This window comes from Macrotis lagotis, unplaced genomic scaffold (genome assembly GCF_037893015.1).
Source record: "Macrotis lagotis isolate mMagLag1 unplaced genomic scaffold, bilby.v1.9.chrom.fasta BILBYCTG135, whole genome shotgun sequence".
Taxonomy (NCBI): Eukaryota; Metazoa; Chordata; class Mammalia; order Peramelemorphia; family Peramelidae; genus Macrotis; species Macrotis lagotis.
This window is the reverse complement of record NW_027422042.1, coordinates 298,377-313,501: the sequence shown is the minus strand read 5'-3', so window position 1 is coordinate 313,501 and position 15,125 is coordinate 298,377. Positions and strand designations below refer to the sequence as shown.

Below are 15,125 nucleotides of genomic sequence, written 5' to 3'. Positions count from 1 at the left end.
TGAGCCACAGATTTTTACCACACATGTTCAAGGCTCTCTGTACCATAACTTTGGATTACTCTTCATTACATTGTGATTTCTCTCTTCTCTTACAATGGAGACTGTTTTTTGTAGAGAGTCACTTGTGCTGTTCTCATGGAATCAAAAGTGAGTTGTCAGCTCTGATTAAAGAAGGTGCTTCCTCTGAGTTTATATGTCCATTATAAACATATGATAGTGCACACATATGCACACACACATATCCAAATCCAAAGCAAGGATGGAAATGATATAAAATATGCATATACATATGGATGATTGTTGAAAAACTTTTATAACATATAATTGGAAAAAGAAAAATTCAAAAAGGAAAAAGATTCATGCTAGATATTCTGCTAACATTTGGGCAGATTCACCTGACTAGTGCTTAGTGGTCTCAGGGGAAATTCAGGATAGAGATCCAGCTAAGATTTGAGCTGATTCACCTGGCCAGGGCTTAATGGTCTTAAGACTGATCTTGAGGGGCAGTGATTATTGAGCTGCATCGGGAACTGGTGAACTTGGCTTCTCATGCCAGCTTCTGACCTGAGTGAACACAGACTAGTCTCTGAATCTCAGTTTCTTCCTCTGCAAAACAATGGTCTTAGACTGGAGGTTCTTCCTAATGAAAGCTGGGACATTTCCACCTCTAAGAGACACTCCCACCCATCTGAGCCTCTGTGATTCTTTGTCCATCATGCAAATCTGGATAAATGAAAGAGTGAAGAATGAACTTTAAATAAATGTAAATTCATACTTATTACCAAATCCTTCCTATGATGACTAACTATTTAACATCACTGTGTGCTTTCTACCTTGCCTTGTATCACCATAAAATCATTGTTAAAAAAAAACATAAAAAAATGTTTCATGTGATCCCAAAATGGCAAGGCCAGAACAAACAGAGCTCATCAGTGTTGTTTATGACTTCAGACCCAGCACTTTATATATAGCCCAGGTGCTTGGCCATATATTTATTGCTGCATGACCAGCCTCCAAGAGGTTGAACAGGGGATCATATTATTATACAGCTGGCTACAGGGTGGTTCATGTTATTATACAATTGTGCAATCATTGAATGACTTAATATGTTTCAGGCCTGATGCTAAGTGCTTTACCTAAGTCCATCCTCATAACAACCCCATGAGGTAAGTGGTTGTCCCTACTTCACAGGTAAAGAATTTGAGCCAAACAGAGATCAAGTGATTTGCTCAATTTGTGTCCATCTAAGGCCATATTTGAACTAAGGGCTTTGTCACTCCGAGTCCAGCATTCAGGCCACTGTGTTACCTCACTGCCTAGGATGACTTAGGCCAACAGTTCTCAAAGACTGGCTACACAGTCGTGGAGAGAGTGCCCTGCACTGATAAATGACAAAGGTCAAGCTGAGGTCTGACTTCCTCCCAACTATATCCCAAGGATGTCATTTAATCAATGTCTGGGAAAATTCTTAATGATCCTCAGAGGCCATCCTGTCTAATCTGACTTGGAGAAGAAACTCCTCTAAGTTATCCAGGACAAGGACTCCTGTAACCTTGATTTGAAGCTTTCTAACAAAGAGGATTCAGTATGGTACAGTGTCAAGAACACTGGCCTGAGAATCTGAGGTTTGGGGTTCAATTCCTTTTATATTTTCTACTTGTGTGGTCTTTTCTAAGTTATATAAAAATATAACTTTCAATCTCATCCATAAATCCCAATCCAATAAATATTAGGCCAGGCACCATGCTAATTGTTCTCCTGACTGGTCTCCTTCCAAACACAGTCCGAGGCATGCTTTCTAGAGAAGGCTCATCCCAGCCTACTACTAATGCCTTCCTGCTGAAATTACTCTTCCTCCATTTATACTGTACATGATTTGTATGGGCAATTATTTTCACACTGTCAACAGCATTGGCTTATGAGCTCCTTAAGGGCAGGGACTGTTATTGAATTTATTTGGGTCTCCAGGCCTTATCACAGTGCCTGGAAATGCTGGGGGACCAACTGACTTCACCTACAAAGGTCCCAGTTTCTTCATCTTTGAAATGATAGGACTGAACTAAATGTCTTCTAAACTAAATGTCTTCTAAGGTCGCTTTCAGTTCAAAGCCTTTGGCCCTACCAAGGCAGCCTACTCACCTAAATGTGAAGTGGGAAATCTTTGCTTTATGAAAAGCTCTCTCTCTTTACCTTCCACACAGGTTTTCTAGTTCTCCTCTTGATGGACAAGCAGAACAAAAGTAAGACATCTTCCACATGAGGGCCTTTTCAGTTCTTCAGACACAGGTCCATTAAGTCATCTATTCTCGACCCTTACCACCAGAAGCAATCTAACCACACACTGCATGAGAATGAGATCCATCATTGTTCTAGATGCTTGATTCCTTCCAAGATTATCAAAGTAACTCTTAAAATTGGTTTTAGAATCAAACACAATAGTCCAGAAAAGGGTCTGACAAGTTAGAGCATGATGAGGCCATCATCTGCCTTTCCTAAGAGAGTATAGGACAGCATTTGTTTTTCTAGTTACCAATTCATACTGTGGATTGACTCTGAGTTTACTGTGCCAGCTTTGTGGATCTATTTCCCTTCTTCCTACCTGTGTATTTCCAATAATATATGCTTCCATTTGCTCCCTTTTCTTGAGCTTCAATGAAATCCTCTCCACTGTGATGCCACAAACAAATTTATGTATCTCCTAATTAGCATATGAATTTCCTAACATAACTGAGCATCATAAATATACATATGTATGTGTATTTGTGTATATGCACAGCTAGGTGGTACAGTAGATAGAATACTGGCCTTGGAGTCAAGAGGATGGGAGCCTCAGCACTTGACACTTACTAACTGTGTGACCTTGGGCAAGTCACTTCACCCTAATTGCCTCACATCCAGGGCCATCTCCAGTCTTCCTGATTCATATGTGGCCAGTACACCCAGATGGTTCCACAGGAGAAAGTGAGGCCGGGGACTTAGCACAGTACCCCCTAACTCCAATCAAAATCATGTGCTTGTCCTGGCATCACCTCCCTTATGTCGGTCCTGTTCAGGTATGATGGACAAGCATCACCATCAAGTATGGATGTGTTTATGGGTATTGTATATGTGTATATATGTGTATTGTATATATAAACACATATGTATATATGCATAAATATATTTATGTGTGTTTATGTATATACATACATATATGTATATACATACATATATGTCTGTATATCTTGTTCCTGTTGTCTAGCTTGGTCCTTCCATAGCAATATTCTACTCCCTCAATGAGAGCCTAGGAAGCATCAGATTCAAACTGTTAGTCTTTGCACACACATGTGTGAAGTTGTAGGTTTTAATGCTGGTTCTCTGCCTTAACAAATTCTCAGGGCCCAATATAGTATTATGGATTCAGTTCTTAGCTTTCCAAATGGCTTTTAATGCATATGTCTGTGAATCCAAGGGACATTTTCTAAAGAAATGGAATAATTCAGGCAATTGATTCCGAGTTTATCATCAGTTAATGAGGAGAAAAGTCAAATTTTAGAAGACAACACTTCCCTTCTTAGTGTATTCATAACAGCCAAAGAAAAATGGGATCTTTCCACATTTGTCTCTTATTATTTCCCCCTACCCTACTCACATTTTGCTCAGGATTGATCATTTGATCAAAAGTACTATTGTTTTTATGAAAGGTATGACAATATACATATCATCATATCTCTCCATCTGTCTGTCTATATAAGGGCAGCTAGATGGTGTTGAAAAGGATAGAGTGCCCAGCCTAGAGTGCAGAATCTCATCTTCCTGAGTTCAAATCTGGCCTAAAACACTTATTCTGTGGGACTCTGGGCAAGGCACTTCACCCTATTTACCTGAGCTTCCTCATCTAAAATTGAGCTGGAGAAGGAAAAGGTAATGTATCTCTGCCAACAGCAACATACATACATAGATATGTATATGTCATACGTATATCTCTGAGGTAAGGAAGCCTCCCTTTGACCAGATTAGGAAGGAAATGAAAGTAAGCCTGAACAAGGTCTCCAAATTCAACCCTTCCATGGTCAAAAAGGTCTCAAAGCAAGAGGTACTAATCCATAAAATGAAGCCATAGGTAACAGAAGCTGAATGTAAATCATGAAATTCCACCATGGAGCTAAGTGGTTGGACTGAGTAGCCCCGATTAGTATTTCAGTCAAGAAACACTGATAATACCCCATGGCTGCCATTGACCCCCAGACCATATCTTATTCTAGAGGAAAAGCAAGCCATAGGCCTGAATTCTATAAAAAGGAGGCCTAGGAAAGCAAGGGCAAAAGTGCTACCACAATTGCAATCAAGGAACAGTCAGTCACAATAGGGGGCTACCTAGGTTCCCCAGTTCTCGACATCAGAAATTTAACCGTGGATTTTCTGTGGTGTTGGGAAAGTGTTTTGGATTAGAGGGATGAAGGTGTTAGAACAGAATACTCCAACAATAGGATACTAGCAAAAACAGGATGAATCTAAAGAAAAAATCCAGATGTCTAGCAAGAACTCACAGGAGGGTGTCTTCCCTGGACTGGAGTCTAAATCTGGAACATCTGTTACCAGATTGTCTTTTAACTTTAGATTGCTTTACTTGATATGATAAAGAGAAACACAACAAGGATGTGCCGATCTAAAACGAGAGAGAGAGAGAGAGAGAGAGAGAGAGAGAGAGAGAGAGAGAGAGAGAGAGATAGAGAGAGAATCAAAAATTACCAAAAGCACTGCACCTTGGTACAGATATTTCAAGAGCATCTCTGGATTGGGGAATGTGAAATGATCTAAGATATTGATCTTGACTATGGGATGGGAAAAAAGGACACCAAAGGAAATGAAAGAGAAATCTGCAAAGTAAAAAGGGCCCGACCAGGACCTCAATTTTATGTTCCTAAAATCCACGTACAAACAATCTGGAGACAGGAAATGAGACATGGAATAGAAGGGAGGCAAGAATTCTGGTAGATTCTCCAGCCTCAAAAATAGCCATGGTGCAGATAAATGTACAAAAAAAAAAATTCCCCCAGGATTGGATCTTTCACAGCAGGGGGTCCCTTAATAGGTTCCCCAAAGATCCCACACATTTGTCTTCAGACTGCAGGGCATGCCAAGGCCATTCCATTCTACACCAGCAAAGCAGGGGTACCTGAATGGACTGGAATGCAGATCAAGTAACAAAAAACAGACTTGACAACAACAAAAACCCAAACACAAAAGTATTTCTCCAAGACATGGAGGCCTCCATTGGAATGAATTAGATAGAAAAATACAGTAATCCTGAACAGGGTCTCCACATTCCACCCTTCCAAAGTCAAGAAGTTCTCACTGGAAGAATAGTTAATCCCTCAGAATGAAACCATAAGTAAAAGAAGAGGAAGGTGAAAAGAGAAATCTCACCATGGAGCAAAGTGGTCGTATGAATGAAGGAACTAAACATACTTTGCTCAAGAACCACTGATAATATTCTAGGGCTTACAAGAACCCCATAGATCATACATTAATCTAATGGGATCAAAAGCAATAGAATTTGAATTCCCCAAAAAGGAGGCCCATGAAAGGAAGGGGATGATGTTGTCATAAGTGCAATGAAGGTATAATGAGTAACAGTGGGAGTGCTATAAAGATTCTCTAGTCCTGACCAGCTGAAATTTACTTGTGGACTTTCTTTGGAGTTGGGAAAATGTATTGTATTAGAGGGAAGAAGGTATTAGAAAGGAATATCCAGTGAGGATGATAGTAGCAAAAGTAGGATGGATCTGAATGAAGAAAAAAACACTTCTAGGAAGCACCCACAGTGCTACCACGACTGCAGTATAGATCTGGTAAACCTGTCACTTCATTGTCTTTGAACTTCATATTGCCTTAGATGGAATGACAAAGAGGAAACCAATCAGGATGCTCCAAATCAAAATCCAAGACAGAGTATTAAAAAGTACCAGAACTGTGATTTGGTCTAGATTGTTCAAGAAGCACCTCTCAGTTGGGGAATTTAAGCAGACCAAAGAAATTTATCTGTACAATGGGATGGAAAGAAGGAAAAGGCCAAAAGAATCTGAGATGGACACTAAAAAGTAAAGAGGAATATGCAAAGATAAAGGCATCCTTGAAAAATGGGTCACAGCTAGGGGGCCAAATCAGGGATTCACCTAAATGTTGCCTAAAATCTATGGACAAACAATCTGAAGGCCAGGGAATAGGACATGGTGGAGAAAGAATGGAAGAATGCCAGCAGAATCACAACCCTCAAAAATAACTCTGCTGCAGATGAATGCACATAAAGAAATAATTCACCTAGTATTGGGTCTTTCACAATAGGGGATCCTTCTACTGTGTTCCACAAAAACTATACAATTCTATCCACAGACTGCATGACAGGCAAAGGTCATCCCATTGTACACAAGAAAATCATGATGCATGTGATGATGATGATGATGATGATGATTGTCTTTCATTCTCAAAGAAGACTATCACATTAGGGAGGTGATGCCATGGCAAACACATGTGAGGGGTATGCTGTGCTAAGTCACCAGTTTCACTTTCTCTTCCAGAGGCTTCTAGGTCTATGGGCACATATGAATCAGGACAACTGGAGATGACCCTGAATGTGTAGCCATCAGGGTTAAATAACTTGCCAAGGTAACACAGCTAGTGTGTATTAAGTGTCTGTGGCTGGATTCAAACTCCCATCCTTCTGACTCTGAGGCCAGTGTTCTAGTAACTGCACCCTCTACAAGAATGGACTGGAAAGTAGACCAAGTAGCAAGAAATGGAATCTTTAATAAAAATAGCAAAAATAACAACAAAAAAAAGTGATAAACCCGAACAGCTTCTCCACATTCAAACCTTCCATGGTCAAAAAGATATCACCGCAGGAGAAGTTAATTTGCCCAAAATAAAGTCACAAGTAAAAGAAGTGAAAACCAATGCAAGAAATCCCAGCATGCCATAAAGAGATTATTCCAAGAAGGTCCAAATAGTACTATGTTCAAGAACCGCTGATAATATTATATGGCCTCCATGAGTTTCATAGACCATGCCTGATTCTAAATGGAACATGAGTAATAGGTCAGAATCCCCCCAAAAGGAAGCCTCAGATATAAGGGACAAGGTGATACCAAAATTGCAAATACACTGCAGTCAGTCAAAGCAGGAGGGTCATAAAGGTTCTCTAGTCCCTAACCACTGAGACTTATCTATGGATTTTATTTTGTGTGGGGAAGGTGGTTGGGATTAGAAGTAAGAAGGTGTTAGAAAAGAATACCTGATAAGGTTGAAACTAGCAAAAACAGGATGAATCTAAGGTAGAAACCCACACTATAGCAATTATTCAGATTAGCTACTCCAATCATAGACTGGAGTTCAAATTACGGAAAAATCATACACAAGCAGTCTGAAGGGCAGGGAATGGAAGAGGGTAGAGACAGAATGCAGGAAGACTGAAAGATACACTGCCTTCAACAATAACTACCAGATAAGGGTCTAAACAGGAACAATTCAACCACCATTTGCTCATTCACAGCAGGGGGTTCCTTTAAAATATTCCATAGAACCAGATAAATCTGTCCATAGACTGTATCCCAGACCAAAGCCGTTCCATGGTATATCAGCAAAGCACTTGAGATTCTTGAATGCACTGGCACTAAGTAAGGAGAAGCAGTAGGTACAATAAAATGCACAACAACATGCACAACAAAAACCAAAAATGAAAGTATCCCCCCCCCCCAAACCCAGAGGCCTCCCTTTCTCTGAGAATGGACAAAATCTGTTACTTCTTACCAGGTTTTTCCCCATTCAGCTTTTGATAGTCTAGAAGCTCTTTGGGCCAGAGACCCTAATGGCCCAAATTAAATTCCCAGGGAAAAGGAGTGGAGTGTACAATCAGAAATCTCTCTGTGGAGTAATGTGGACATACCAAGAACATGCAAATGAACCATTGGGTATGAACCACTGATAATGTTCCATGGTTGTCATGAATCCCTCATGCAAGCAGCAATCCAAAGCAAACAGAAGCAATAGGATTGAATCTAACCAAAAAGAGTCCCAAAGGAAGAAGAAGTTGATACCACCATTGCAAACTTGGGGCATTTTCACAGCATTAGGGCTACAAACCTTTCAAGTCTGGAATCATGGAAATTTATCTATGGATTTGAATGTTGGATTGGAGGAAGGAAGGTTTTAGAAAAGAAGACCTCATAGGGTTGAAAGCAGACATGATTAAACTGAAGCAAATATTCCATCTTGATTATAGACTCAAGGTAGGGGGGTGGTCCAAGACTGGGGCACACCTGGGAAATCCTTAACCATAGGTTCCATTACTTTCCTTTTCGTACATGGGGTTGACAAAAAGGAGGGTAAACACAAAGCCTCGAAGCAATTTCATGGTATAAAATATCAAAAACATTCACAGTAACTTTGACTGGGTTGAGATGGTTCGAGGAGGATTTGTGACTCGGCCAATTTTAACTAGGGCAAAAAAGTTATCTCTGAGACAAAAGGAAAGAAAGGAAAAGGCCAAAAGAACATGATATGGACACCAAGGCAAAGTGAGAAGGAATCTGCAACCCAAATGGTGGTAAAGGAAATTAGCTCACAGCAGAGGGTCCAATCATGGATTCAATGACAAATTCCTGAACATCCTTACACAACCAATCTTAAAAGTAGGGAATGGAACATGGTGGAGAAACAGTGCATGAAGGCTGAGAGATCCACCACCGTCCAAAACTACATGGGTGCAGAGAAGTATACATAAACACACAATTCAGACAACACTGGCCTTTTCACAGCAGGGGGTTCCTTTAGTGGGGTTCTGAGTATTAGACTAATTTACCCCAGACTGTATACCATATCAAGACCATTTGATTTTATACCCTCAAAGCATGCAGGACACATGAAAGGACTGGATTGTAGAGCAAGCAATGAGACACAGAATCCAAAACAATATCAACAACCAAAGGGAAAGATGAAAGTACGCCTTCAAGACATAGAGGCCTCCCATTCATGGGATGACATATAAAAATATGATATTTCTCCATGTTTTCAACAGTCAACCTTGTGATGCTCAAAAAGAACTCATGGCAAGATTGGCTAATTGTCTTAAATAATGTCACAGGTAAATGAAGAGATGTGTCTAATACGAAATTCTACCCTAGATTATTGTGGATGCATCAAAAATGCCAAAAAATATATTCATTAGGAAACACTGAAAATAATCCTTGGTTCTCATGTATTCAACAGACCAAGCATGAATCAGGTAGACACAGGATGAGGGCCACAAAGATTCTCAAGTCCCAAATACAGGAAATCTCTGTACAGGTTGTGTTGAGTGCGGCATATATATATATATATATATATATATATATATATATATATATATATATATATGTGTGTGTGTGTGTGTGTATGTGTGTATACATATATATACACACATATATATATATATGTGTGTATGTGTGTATACATATATATACACATATATATATATGATGAGAGGTAAGAAGATTTTTGAACAGAATATCTAATATGATTGCAGCTGGAAAGACAGGATGAATCTGAATAAAACATCCTCTTATGAGGACAAATTCACAGTAGGGGGTCTTCCCTGGACTGTGGACTGGATCTTGGGAATCAGTCATAAGATTTTCTTTGATTTTCCTATTGCCCAAGATGCAATGACAAATAGCACAGCAACCACAACCTGAAGCTGATTCAAAGTAGAGAGTATCAGAAAGTATCACTGTAACTGGGACTTTGTAGAGAAATTGAAAGGAGAATCTTCGACTTGTCCAATTTTAACTGAGCCAAGAAATATATCTTTGGAACAGAATAGAAGAAAAGAAAATGCCAAAATAACAGGATATGGACTCAAGTGCAAACTGCAGAGGAATCTGCAACATAAAATATGCCCAAGGAAAAGAGTTTTCAGGAGGGGGTATGGCTTCCAACCATGGGCTCAAGGTCAGGGACCCTAAAATCCCTGCACAATCAAATAGAAGAGCAGGAAATGGAACATGGTGGAGAAAAAATGCATGCAGGGTAAGATCCTCCATCCTTAAAAGTAACATGGGTGCAGATAAGTGTACATAAACCCACAATTGAAACAACACTGGGCTTTTCACAGGAGGGGGTCCCTTTAATGGATTCCAGAGAACCAGACTAATGGCTCCACACACTTTATCCAGTATCAAGACCATTTGATTTTACACCGGCAGAGCATGCAGAATACCTGAATTCACTGGATTGCAGCACAAGCAATAAGAAACAGAAGCTACAACAACACCAACATTTAAAAGGAAACATGAAAGTTTTCCTTCTCAGACATAAAGGCCTACCCTTTATTGCATGACATAAAAAATCATGTAATTTCTCCAAGGTTTCCACATTCAATGCTTTCAAGAAGTTGTCACGGTCAATTTGGCTCATTGCCCTAAAAATATCAAAAGCAAATGAAGAGGTTATGTCCAACAAAAAAATTAATCATGCATGCAGCATTAACATTATGGCAATAACGTCAAAATAATACATTGGTTAGGACAACTGATAATATTCCTTGGTCCTCAAGTATCCTATAGACCCAACATGAATATAGAGGGGGAAAGGCACAATAGGGCTAAATCTCATAAAAAGAAAAACTTCAAGAAAAAAAGATATTGATAGCCCAATCACAATCTTGCACCAGGTAGTCACATCAGGGCCACAAAGCTTCTCAAGATGTGAACACTAGAAATTTATCTATGCAGTTTGTTGTTTTCAGTTTGTATACTGAATCAGAGATAAGAGATATTTAGGACAGAATATCTGATATGGGTGAAAATAATTAGACAGGAAGAATCTGAAGGAAATATCCCCCATGAGGATTTATTCCTAGCAGGGGGGGCCTTCCCGGGACAGTTGATGAGATCTGGGGAATCTTTAATGAGATTTCCTTGATGTTCCCACTGCCCATATTTCAATGACAAATAGTATCACAAGACATTAGTATTTAGGACAGAAAGGAAGTAAGGAACAGGCCAAGAGAACAGTACTAGCACACCAATGAGAATGAAGAAGAATCTTCAACATAAATGGTGCCCAAGAAAAATAGTCCATAGTAGGGGGTTCAATCAAGGACTCCAGTTAAAGTTGTCTGTAATCTGTATACAATCAGTCAGAAAAGCAGAGAATGGAACATGGTAGAGAAAGAATGCATGAAGGCTGAGAAATCCTCCACCTTAAAAGGCAGCACGCGTACAAGAAGTTTAATAAACACAGAATTCTCCCAACATTGCCCTTTTCACAGCAGGGGATCCCATTATTGGATTCCAGAGAACCAGATTAATCTCTCCACAGATGTCATCTTGCATCAAGACCATTCGATTTTACACCAGCAAAGCAAATGGAATAGTGGAATTCACCAGACTGTGGGACAAGCAATGGGAAATAGCATCTACAACAAAATCAAGAATAAAAAGAAAACATGGAAATATTCATCCAAGACATGGAGGCTTCTCCTTCAAGGGATTACATACAAAAACATGGCATTTCTCCACAGCTTTCCACAATCCACCCTTTGATGGATGAGGAGTTTTCATGGCAAGATTGTGTTATTGTCCTATATATTGTCACAGGTAAATAAAGAGGTATGGCCAAGAAGAAATTTGACCATGGTGTAATGAGCTTGAAGCAAGAACGCCAAAATAATACACTGGTTATGAAACACAGATAATATTCCTGGTTCTCATATGTCCTAAAGAGCAAACATGAATCTAGAGCGAAAGAGAACAATAGGACTGAATACCTGAAAAAGGGCGACTTGGAAAGAAGAGGAGATTGAGAGCATAATTGCAACCTTGAATCAGGTAGTCACAGCATCAGGGCCGCAAAGCTTCTCAAGTCCTGAAAACAGGAAATTACTGTACAGATTGTGTTGTGTGTGGCATGTATATTGGATCAGATGGAAGAAGGTTTTGGAATAGAAGATCTGATATGGTTGAACCTGGACAGAAAGGAAGAATCAGAATCAAATTCCCTACTATGAGGATGAATTCACAGTAGTAGGTCTGCCATGGACTATTGACAAGATCTGGGGAATCTTTAACCTGATTTTCTGTGACTTTCACATTGCCTATTTTGTGATGATAAACAGAATCACAAACACAAGGTCCTAAAACAGATTAAGGCAGAGAGCATCAAAAAACTATAACCTGGACTGTGAGTTTGTAGAGATTTTTAAAAGAAGATCTTTGACTTGGCTAATTTAAACTGGCCAAAGAAATTTATCTTTAGGGCAGAAAGGAAGAAAGCAATTGACCAAAATAACAGGACATGGCCATCAAGGAAAAATGAAGAGGAATCCTCAATAGCAATGGTGGCCATGAGTAATACTTCACAGTAGGGAGTCCAATCACGGTCTGAAGTGCAATTTCCCCAAAATCCCTACACAACCACTCTGAAGAGAATGGAATGGGACCTGATGGAGAAAAAAAGGCATGAAGGCTGAGAGATCCTCTAACTTCAAAATAACATGGATGCAGAAAAGTATACATGAAGACAAAATTCACAAAGCATTGTCCTTTTTTTAAGTAGGGAATCCTTTATACGATTCCATAAATCCAGAGTAATCTCTCCACAGACGTTATCCCATATCAAGACCATTTGATTTCATTCAGGATATATGAATTCACTGGATTGTGAGGCAAGCAATTAGAAATAAAATCTTCAACAACATTAATGATCAAAAGGAAATATGAAAGTATTCATCCAAGATACGGAAGTCTTCCCCTCATTGGATGACATAAAGAAATACTGCATTTCTCCACAGGTTTACACCTTCAACCCTTTCATGGTTGAGAAGTTCTCATGGCAAGATTGATATTATTTAAGTAAATTAGCCAAAGGTAAATGAATAGATGTGTCCAATAAGAAATTCTGAAATAATGTGCTTGCAGCCAGAATGTCAAAAGAATACACTGGTTATGAATCACTAAAAATAATCCTTGGTTCTCATGTATCCAATGGAACAAAAAAGAATCTAGAGGGAAAAGGCATAATAGACTGTATCCCAGAAAAAAAGGGCTTTGAAAGAAGGGGAAATTGATAACACAATTGCAATCTTGAATCATGCAGTTACAGCTTCAGGGACACAAAGGTTCTCAAGTCCAGAATAGAGGAAATTTCTGTATACATTATGTTGAATGGAACATGTGCAATGGATTAGAGGTAAGAAGATTTTTGAACAGAATATCTAGTATGGTTGAAACAGAAAGGACAAGATGAACATGAAGGAAATAACCCTACTGGGAGTACAAATTCATAGCAGGGGGTCTTCTCTGGACTATTTTTGAGGTCTGGGAAATGCTTATCCAGATTTTGTTTTGATTGTCACCTTGCCCATGTTTCAATGACAAACAGTATCCCAACTACAAGGCACCAAATCAGATTCAAGGAAGATAGATAGTATCAAAAAAGTATCACCCAAACTGTCAATTTGTAAAGAATATTAAAGGTGGACATTTGACATGGAAAATGTTAATTGACCCAAGAAATTTATATTCAGGGGTGAAATGAAGACAGGAACAGGGCAAATGAACAGGAAATGGACACGAAGACAAAGTGAAGAGGAATATTCTACATAAATAGTACACATGGAAAAAGTGTTCCCAGTAGGGGGTCCACTTTTGGACACAAGTACAAGTTGCCTAAAATCCCTACACAACCACTCTGAGGAGCAGGGAATGGAACATGGTGGAGAAAGAAAGCATGAAGGCTGCAGGATCCACCATCTGCAAAAGTAACTTGGGTGCAGATAAGTGTATATAAAAACACAATTCATGAAATATTGGTCTTTTCACAATAGGGTGTCCCTTTAGTAGATTCCAGAGAAACAGGATAATGTCTCCATAGACTGTCACCTATATCAAGACTATGCCATTATATACCAGGAAAGCAGAAGTCATACGTGAATGACCTGAATTTTTGAACAATCAATGAGAAATGGAATCTCCACCAACAACAACAAAAGGAATACATGAATGTATTCATCCAAGACATGGAAGAAGACCCTTCATTGCATTACATGTGAAAATAAGCTAGTTGTCCACATGATTTCCACATTCAACTATTTCCTGGTCAATAGGTTCTCACAACAAGATTGGCTAATGGTCCAAAATAAATCACAGGTAAAAGAAGGTCTCTGTCTAAGAAGAAATGCTATTATGGAATAATGTCATTGTACTTTGAACACCAAAATAAAGCAGTGGTTATGATCCATTGCTAAAATTTATCTCTTTCTAAAGAATTCTACTGACCAAGCATGGATCTAGAGGGAAAAGGAACAAAAGGATGTAATCCCCCAAAAGGAAAGCCTTGGAAAGAAAGGGAAATTGATACCACATATGCAGTCCTGTTTCAGGTAGTCAGAGCATCAAGGCCAAAAAGCATATCAAGTACTGAAGACTAGAAATTTGTCTACAGCTTTTCTTGCAGGGGGTATGCATATTGGATAAGAGGTAAAATGGTTTTGGAACAGAAAATCTGATATGGTTCAAACTGGAGAGTCAGGATGAATCTGAAGGAAATAAATCCCTAGGATGACAAAATGACAGCAAGGGGGCTTCTCTGATTTTTGAGAAGGTGTGGGAAACCTTGAATAACAATTGCTTTGTTTTTTTTTTTTATATTTTTTGCAAAGTAGTGGGATGAAGTGACTTTCCCAAGGTCACAAAGCTAGATAATTATTAAGTGTCTGAGGCTGGATTTGAAGTCAGATCTTCCTGACTCCAGTGCCAGTATTCTGTTCACTAAACCACCTGATGCTCCCCAGATTTGCTTTATTTTCACATTGCCTGTCTTGCTTTGACGCAATGGCAAGAATCACAACCACAAAGCACCAAAGCAGATTCAGGCAGGAAGTATCAAAAACTATCACAAGATGTATAAATTGCCTAGATTTTAAAAGGAGGATCTTAGTCTTGGCTGAATTTTACTGATCACAGATATGTATCTTTAGGACTGAAAGGAAGGAAGAAAGTTAAAGGTCAAAAGAACATGAGATGGACATCAAGGCAAAGTTAAGAGGAGGAATTGTCTCCATAAATGGTGCCCCAAAATAATAGCTTATAGTAGGGGGTCCAATCATG

The 15,125-nt window shown here is 39.1% G+C and overlaps 1 protein-coding gene across 1 annotated transcript in view; it reads right to left on the bottom strand.

Annotated features, from left to right (window-relative positions):
* LOC141504120 (G patch domain-containing protein 2-like) overlaps positions 1-15,125 on the bottom strand; it is a 64,992-nt gene that overhangs the window by 19,644 nt on the left and 30,223 nt on the right. The gene's annotated exons all lie outside the window — the stretch shown is intronic.